Here is a 9,257-nt window from a genome sequence, read left to right on the forward strand (position 1 = left end):
GCTGATGAAAGAAACAATTGGACACCAGAGTGGTGCACCACTGCTTATGCTAGTTATTAAAATAAGTTGTTTAAGTTCCATAAAGCTGATAATGCAATCCAGGTAACAAAGCGAAGAGAGTGAAAATTATGTTAGGAAAGTTAACCACAGATGACTAAGTTCCAGGTTATTACTGGAGTATCAGGAACAAATAATAACTGGTTATTGATGGTAGAGCAAGCTGCTAACATGACTAAAAGAGATTGTGTTGTGTTTATGGGTTCCAGGTTTTTGTTACAAATAATTCCAGCTTTGATACCACAACTCTGTGTGATGGAAGTAATGAATCAAACTAATCCTAATGAAATGTGTCAGCACTGGGATTCTGTTTTTCCTGTAACCACAGCAGATGAGGACAAACCAGTATTCCATAAACGGGTCACCACTGGAAACTATACATGTATAAATATGACAGAGAGAGGTAATAAATTGGGAAATCTCACTGCAGTATGGTGCATTACAATTGTAAAAGTAAATAAGTGTTTTAAACTAGTCTCTAGAGGAGATATTTGGTGGTGGTTGTTTGATCGATTACCTTCAAAAGTAACGGGACTCTGTGCTTAAGTACTTTATGGTTATATCCTATGTTAGTAGATGAAGTAACAGATGGACTATCTAGTGTAAACCCACATGATTGGTGTGATAGAAAGTGCAGAGAAGTAGCTTGGCAGACTTAGGGAGACTCTACGTACATAGATGCTATAGATTAATATAAATTAACTGATCAAGTAGCTGCAAGATTTGAATCAAGTATCTGTTGGTGGTGTACGTTGAACAAAAACGTAGACAGGATCAATTATATCCATTACAATGTACAAAAACTAGGAAATTAGACACAAAGCGGGTTTGAACTGTCCATGACCGATTGGCTTCAACTTCCCTGATGGCATTCCAGAATAGAATTGCTTTGGACATGTTGTTAGCAGAAAAAGGAGAAGTCTGTGCTATTTTCGGTGAGAAATGTTGCACATTCATACCAAACAACACTGCTGCTGGCTGATGGCAGCCAAATGAAAGCCATAGAAGGTTTGAGATCACTAAATGGCAAAATGAAAGAGCATTATGGAGTAGACGCCTCGATGTGGGACTCCTGGCTGGATGTGTTTGGGAAGTATAAAATTTTTGTATCTTCAGTAATAATTTCCTTTGCAGTGTTTGCTGCAATTTTGACATTGTGTGGATGTTGTTGTATTCCCTGCCTTTGTTCTCTGTTTAACCGTCTTATCACCACAGCTATTTCTCCTATGGAAAACAGAGTTACACAACTCTATCCGTTATTTAAACATCAGGATGATGAAGATGACGAGGATGGGACTGACCACTTTTCTGACCTGTATGCAGATCCATTTCTATATGATTCTGTGATTTAAATGTCAGTAAGTACCTCTGAGTATAATTGTCTTTGTACTCATGAAGATAAACTTACAGTTAAAAATCTAAGAGAAGTGGCTGTTTAAGTGATATGAGAATGTGAGCAAATATAAGACAAACAGGGGGGAAATGTTGGAATAATTGAATAAAGATTTGTCTTATAGTTTCTCCTATTTTTTAACATAACTATTTGATCTTAAAATCATTCAAGATGTGTGTGAGTAAATGATCTGATGAGTTGTCTGCAGGCAAAGATCATAAATGGAGCTGAGCTTGTGGGAAAGGAAGCAGTCCAGTTGAGGAGGTCATAAAGATGAAGGCTGATTACACTCAACAAAAGGCGCAACTGACCCTGGAAGTTGAAAGGGGACTGTGGAAATGTGTTGTTAATGGATAAAGCTGTTTATGACTTGTTTACGATGCAGCTGTTGTTTTCCCATCCTTTAGAGATTAATGTTTTTGTAAACTAGGGACCCCCAAAAGACAATAAAAAGAGGAAGCGGTTGGATGGGTTTCAGAGCGGTTGGGAGACTTGTACCTGAACACATCTCTGACCGTTCTCCTCGTGCGAGTAAAATAACTAATAAATTTGTTTCTCTCTCTTCTTTTTGTGTTGTTATAGTATTGTTAGGTGGTTTAAACCTGACAATAATTTGGTCCTTCGAGCCGGATTCCAACTACGCCTGATGGTTCCAGCGGGTCGGTAGACTCCATGAAAAGACCGTGCGCACAGCTGTCTTCAACAGGGAGACATACAGGCCCCTTCCGGGACTGGATTTCGGCCCGCCCGCTGGGATCTGACGGCTGACGGAACTCTGAGAGAGAGGAGAGGACAAAGTGGTGAGTTGAATCTAGATTTAAAACAAGTGTGACGAATGACTGGGGGTCATTGTGTGAAGTAAACAAACCCTGTGAATCCTAGGCCCTAACAGGTAACAGCAGTATGCCGGAGTTCTGCTTAAAGTATTAGTGAAAATACTGAAAATTCCGTGATCCAGGACGGCGGAGTCCTTTGAGTGTTAAGAAGTATTTTAAACAACAACAAAAAATACTAAGAAAATTCCACGTTTAAATGTGTGCAAAATGTGTGTAAAATAACTAATTCTTTTTGTGTTGTTATAGTATTGTTAGGTGGTTTAAACCTGACAACTTTTTATTTAACAAATAATAAAAAATAAACAAAATGGGCTGCACGGTGGCGCAGTTGATAGCACTGCAGCAAGAAAGTCCTGGGTTCAATTCCCAGCCCGGGGTCTTTCTGCATGGAGTTTGCATGTTCTCCCTGTGCATGCGTGGGTTCTCACTGGGTACTCCGGCTTCCTCCCACAGTCCAAAGACATGCCTGTTAGGTTATTGGTAACTCTAAATTGCCCTTAGGTGTATGAATGAGTGTGTGCTTGGTTGTTTGTGTGTTGCCCTGCGATGGTCTGGCGACCTGTCCAGGGTGTACCCCGCCTCTCGCCCATAGACTGCTGGAGATAGGCACCAGCTCCCCCACGACCCACTATGGAATAAGCGGTAGAAAATGACTGACTGAAATAATAAAAACTGACTGACACTGTCAAACAGTCAGTTTAGGGAATTCCTTATTGGCTCACTAGTTTCAACTGGATAAAAAAGATTGTGCTGTTGAGGTTGGTGAGCAGAGGTCCTACCCAAAAGTGGGCTTCCAAATCAGATTCTGCTCAGGACCTAATACACTGGCATCGGCATCGAAATCGGCCACCTCGTGACCTCTCCAGATGTGATGTGATGTAATGTGATTAAAATTTGTCATTGTTACCCAGTGTTTAGTGAATAGTTTACATAAAGATTATTTTTAGTGTATACATTTTGAACCATTTTGTAATGTTTTTCATTTTGTAAAAAGAAAACAATCCTGTTACTTCAAAGAATAAAACTATTAAAATACTTGTAGGCTGTGAAACCTTAAATGTAAATTTCTAGTCAGTCTGAAATATAAATAAAAAAATATAAAAACAAAACAAAAGACAAATGGTCTATGATGTTCTTTTGTTGTAGCTTGCATCATATAATACTAGCAAAACATCACAGCATTTTTCAAAGTGATTTTGGTGTGCCACTCTGAGATTTTGAATGGCCCCATGCGACCCCACACTGTAAAAGATTCTGGGGGCACCATTGACCTATTTCCGCTTTGTGGTCCAGCCCTGTCTGTTAGCATGCAAAATTTGTTCTGGTGCAAAGATTTTAATCTTTTGGTTCCGAAAAAGGAACTGCAGGGGCACAAACGTGTTGTATTAAGGATATTGTAGTGTTATCCAGCGTCTAGAGTGCACACAGTGAAAGACTGTTCGACTTATCTAACTTTTTTATCTTAGCCAGGCAAGGTCAGGAGCAAAGCTGACAGTGGAAACTATAAAACATTTACCCTATGAGGCACACCAACAGTGTCCCATTTCATGCTACAGAACATAATGCTGCAACCTTGTGTAATAATGAAATCTTACAAAGTACAAAGACAAATGCTAATGAAATTGCAGACATTCTAAATGCATCTTCAGGTCTCCGCACTAACCAAATTGATGCCATTATTAAACTAACTTGGGCCAAACTTCATCAAATATATATAGCTCTATGAAAAAGAAAGAGCTGTGTGACATTTTGATGTATGACCATAATGAAATAAGATTACGTTATGCAAGCTTAGTTTTAAGGATCCCAACAGAGAGAGGTGTTTTATTAACAAATCACAGTAAGAAATCTGATCTAAATCAGCCACTATGGTTAATCTCCACAGTATTAAAACTTAATTATCTGCAAATGTGATAATACTTTCAATTTCAGTTAGACTGTTTCCCTCCAGGGTCACAAACCAGTTTTATTTGTCAAGGAAGCTGATATTACTTTAGTGTTTGCCGTTTATTTGTAGGATACATACTGAGAGAACATATTGCGATTCAGGAAACACATTATCACTTTACTGACCTCATAGTTTAGTTCACAAAGTCAGGCATGTACCTTACATGTTAAAGGTTAACCTTTCTACATCTGCATCCGTGGTTGTGATGGAAGCTTCTCTTGATTAAGTCTTGGAATTATTGTTTGCTTCTTACTTGCTAATGTCAAGCTAATAATCATCAGTCTGTCTTTGAGCTAAACTAAGTTGACATGTTTTTGCTACTTCTTGCAGCTGTTAACAAATAGTTACATTTCCTGCTCAGAACAAATTGTGAGTTAATTAAAAAGTCAGCCTTAAGGCTGAACAATGTTTCTGTGGCAGTGGAGGTTTTTCAGGCTTGTTTAACAGACACTTGCAGATGTTAAAGCACAGCGTATATAAAAATTGAAGTAATAAAGAAAAAGTGCATCAATCAATTGTTTCAGGAATGATGAACTGGCTTGGCACAGTATTATAATAAGTAAGACAGGGCATTTAATCTAACACTGTGGTTATGCTGCCTGAAATAGTATAGGCTTGAGGCACTGCAGGCACGCTTGCATGGATTACTTTCTAAAATTAAAAACAAATAGAATAATACATTAACATTTTTTGATATTTCCCAAAAGGGAAACTAAAATGCTGCTGTCTTATAAATCTAAATATAAAATTAGAATAGAGTTTGCAACCACCTGAATAAGCAGTTACGGAGGAGGTCACCTTGAATGGCAGAAGGAGTGACTGTGTGCAGGTAAAATATTTCCTCTACCCTCCATTGTAGCAGCAGATTAAAAACTCACTCCAGTTTAAAATACTTTGCTTAGGCAAATCCTACCCCATATTTCCAAGCAATGTTTGGTATTTACTAAAAAGTAAATTAAATCATTGCATTATGATTTTCTGTTTCATTAACATGATTTAAAATGATTGAAAACAGGTTTGAGCACAGAGCAATGTCGGCAGAAGAATCTTTGACTTCCTTTTTTTCCAGTTACGTGAACCAACTACTCAATACATCCTACTGCTAGACAGCTTAGTCTGCCAGGAGATGTGCTGTCTTTAAAAATAACTGTATAATCCGATATCAGATACCCTGATAGGGGATTTATGTATGCTGCAAGGAATATTTTCATTTAGAGATGGGATTGTTCAGCAACATTTCATAACTTTTAAACTATTTTTAAATTAGAAAAAAGAGTTATGTGATGTTATTTTCAAACCTTGGTCCAGAATTTTAAATGGTGTAATCGTCACGTACACGAAGCAGTACCATAGTTCCTGTTGTTTTTCTATGCTGGTTTTTGTTTGTTGAACTTACAGGAAATTTTAACTGGGGGTCCCCAGAAGGTAAGCTGCAGCTTTTGAAATGTAACCTTCTGAGTAATTGCAAAGAATAGTCTCTGCTAGTTGTTGAAATGTTACAAATCCTCTTACTTCCACAGATTTTTCCTTGAAAACTATACACTGAATAACCTTTGGAGAATGTTCACTAAAGGTTACTCTTTGCAAGAATACAATTTAAAACATATAAAACATTTAAAAGATGGCTTAACTATCAAGTTAATTAAGGGAGTAGTCAACACTCATTCTGTATGACATCTGCAGCATTCAGTAGGGAACGCTGGGAGAGTGATAAAACAGGTGCACATTCCAGAACATCAAAATTATGATGGTGTAATAAAGATTAGGGAAAATAGAAGGGAACTCCCACTTGTTTCAGGACAGGACTTAAAGATTTAACAAGATGCCTTGTTTTACGATAGGTTATCTATTGATGGATAGATATTTCTAGAGTCATCCCCTTTACATTATTTATTAAAAGAAACTACATCTTTTGAAGGAGAAGATCATAGAATTCTAATCTTTTTACAGGACAATTCACCTGGGATTACTGTAATTGCTCTAGAATGGTGAATCCTACTCACTAAAGGTGAGCAGGACCAGGACCAAGTGGTCATTTAATTTTCTTTTCAGTTGTATTACTTTAAATGCTCCAGTTCTGTGTTTCATAACTATTTCAGGTTTCTCTAGCAGAACTGCCAAGGGAGTCATGGAAGTTTGATCACCCATTCCACATTCAATTCAATTTAATTCAATTCAATTCAATTCAATTCAAAAATATTTTATTAATCCCAAAGGGAAATTAAATGTGTGTTTTAACATGTGTGTTTTGGATTTGGAGAAAGCTTACTACTGTGACCCCCAAGGTATTTTACTGGTTGCAGTGGGAGTGCAGGGTGCAAAGGATGCTTTAATGGTCTATCTGGTCCTGTAAAGCAAGAGCTGTGTTTGCTTTTCTTTATCTCTGCTGCCTTTTTTTCCCTTCCTATTTGGGTTGTTCATGGAAAGGACCTCAAGGCGTAGTTCTAGAGAGGGAGCGTCTGGCTCAGGGACCTCAGGTTCTTGTCTTTAATGTTTGCAGATGATGTAGCTCTGCTGGCATCTTCAAAACCATGACCTTCAGCCTACAATGAGGCGGTTGAAAGGGCACTGAAAGAGAATGAGAGTGAGCTCCTCCATGCCTATGGCCATGGTTCTGAACTGAAAAATTTGATTGCATTCTTTGGCTCAGGGGTCATTGTTTGCCTGAAGTGGAACATTTCAAGTATCTTGGTGTCTTGTTAAAGATTGATGAAGGGGTGGTTCGAGAAATAAATAGACAAATTTGGGCCTCGTCTGCATTGCTCTAGTCTATTATGTAAAAGACAGGGCTGAGTATAAAATCAAAACCCTCAACCTATGTTCCAAATCTCATCTATGGTAATGAGATATGGACCAGGACTGAACAAACAAGATTGGCTGAAGCGAAGGAAATAAGCTTCCTCTGAAGGTAGCCAGACTCAGCCTCCTCATTGAAGAGAGTTATGGCATCTGATCAAGGTGTCTTCTGGGGGACTCACTTTGGAGGTTTTCTTATCAAGTATCATTTATCGTTATCCTGACAAATGTCTTATCATAATGAGAATTTAGATTTAATATCATGACAATGATAAATTCCAAATAATGATATTTAAAAAACACAAAACTGATAGTATCTGCCGCGATTGTAACTTTTACTATTTTTTCTACTGTTGGTTTCATTAGACCATCAATACATATCAATAAATTTGAATATATGATTAATTGCAGTTACTGTGTGCAGTTTAGAGATAAAAATCGCTCTTCTTTATGTACTTGGTGTCATGAGGAAGTCTATTTCAAATTGGGTGTGTTTTTTAGGAGGAGTCTTTGTGTTTGCGGGACTATGATTGCTCTGACATACAATCACAGCAATGCAGTTGCTCAAGAAAGACTGAAAAGAAGATATGTATACTTTTTATTATCACTTTTATTGCTATCACAATTACGATCACAAACTATTATGATAAAATTTTAAGTTTATATTCCCCACCCCTATGACCCACCAGAAGGAGACCCCAGGACAGACCCAGAACGTGTTGAAGGGACTACAGGTACATCTAAAAAAATTAGAATACTGCGTAAAGTGCAATATTTGTTGTCAGTCATTTCAGAAAGTGAAATGATTATTTTATAGAGATTCATTCGACATACAGTAAAACATTTCAAGGTTTTATTCCTTTAGATGATTTTGATGATTATAGCTTACAGGTAAAGAAAACCCAAAATTCACTGTCAGAAAATTTGAATATCACATTAGATCAATCAAAAAAGTATGTTTTAAGCAGAAATGTCAGGTCTCTGAAAAGTATGTGCATTTCTATACACTCAGTACTTGGTTGGGCCTCCTCTTGTATGAATTACTGCATCAATGCGCTGTGGCATGGAAGCGATCAGCCTGTGGCACTGTGTAGGTGTAATGGTAGCCCACATTGCTCTGATAGCTGCCTTCAGGTCATCTGCCTTATTGGGTCTGGTGTCTCTCATCTTTCTCTTGACAACAGCCCATAGATTTTCTATGGGGTTCAGGCCATGGGAGTTTGCTGGTCAATCAAGAACAGGAACACCATGGTCATTGAACCAGCTTCTGGTACCTTTGGCAGTGTGGGTAGGTGCCAAGTTCTGCTGAAAAATAAAATCAGCATCTCCATACAGCTTGTCAGCAGAGGGAAGCATGAAGTGCGCTAAGATTTCCTGGTAGGTGGTTGCATTGACTGTTGACTATGCACAGTGGACCAACACCAGCAGATGACATGGCACACCAAACCATCACTGACTGTGGAAACTTCGCACTGGACTTTAAGCAACATGGATTATGTCCCTCTCCACTCTTCCTTCAGACTCTGGGACCTCAATTTTCAAATGAAATGCAGATTTTATTTTCACCTGAAAACAGGACTTTGGAACATTGAGCAACATTCCAGCTCTTTTTCTGCTTAGCCCAGGTAAGATGCTTCTGACGTTGTCTCTGGTTCAGGAGTGGCTTGACACAAGGAATGTGACATGTGTATCCCATGTCTAGAATTCATCTGTGTGTGGTGGCTCTTAGTGCACTCCAGTCTCAGTCCACTCCTTGTGAAGCTCCCCCAAATAGTTGAAAGGATTTTGCTTGACAATCCTCTCAAGGCTGTGGTTCTCCCTGTTGCCGGTGCACCTATTCCTACCACATTTCTTCTTTTCACTCAATTTTCTATTAATATGCTTTGATACAGTACTCTATGAAAAACCCGCTTCTTCAACAATGACCATTTTTGGCTTACCCTCCTTGTGAAGGGTGTTGATGACTGTCTTCTGAACATCTGTCAAGTCAGCAGTCTTCCCCATGATTGTGTAGCCTGTGGCATTTAACACACAAAGGAGGTTGCATGGTGATTAATCTCTGCAGCTATGAGGAATCATCTTCAAAACAACATTTTAAGCTGAAGTCAAGGGACAAATCAGGCCTCCTCACCTATTTAATGTTGTTCTGCCTTAACCCAAAAGGCCTCTATGACACCTATTTCAAACCACCTGTCCTCTCCAAAATATAAACATCTTGATCTTCAAA

The sequence above is a fragment of the Girardinichthys multiradiatus genome, chromosome 4, assembly GCF_021462225.1.
Source record: "Girardinichthys multiradiatus isolate DD_20200921_A chromosome 4, DD_fGirMul_XY1, whole genome shotgun sequence".
In the NCBI taxonomy this organism is placed as follows: domain Eukaryota; kingdom Metazoa; phylum Chordata; class Actinopteri; order Cyprinodontiformes; family Goodeidae; genus Girardinichthys; species Girardinichthys multiradiatus.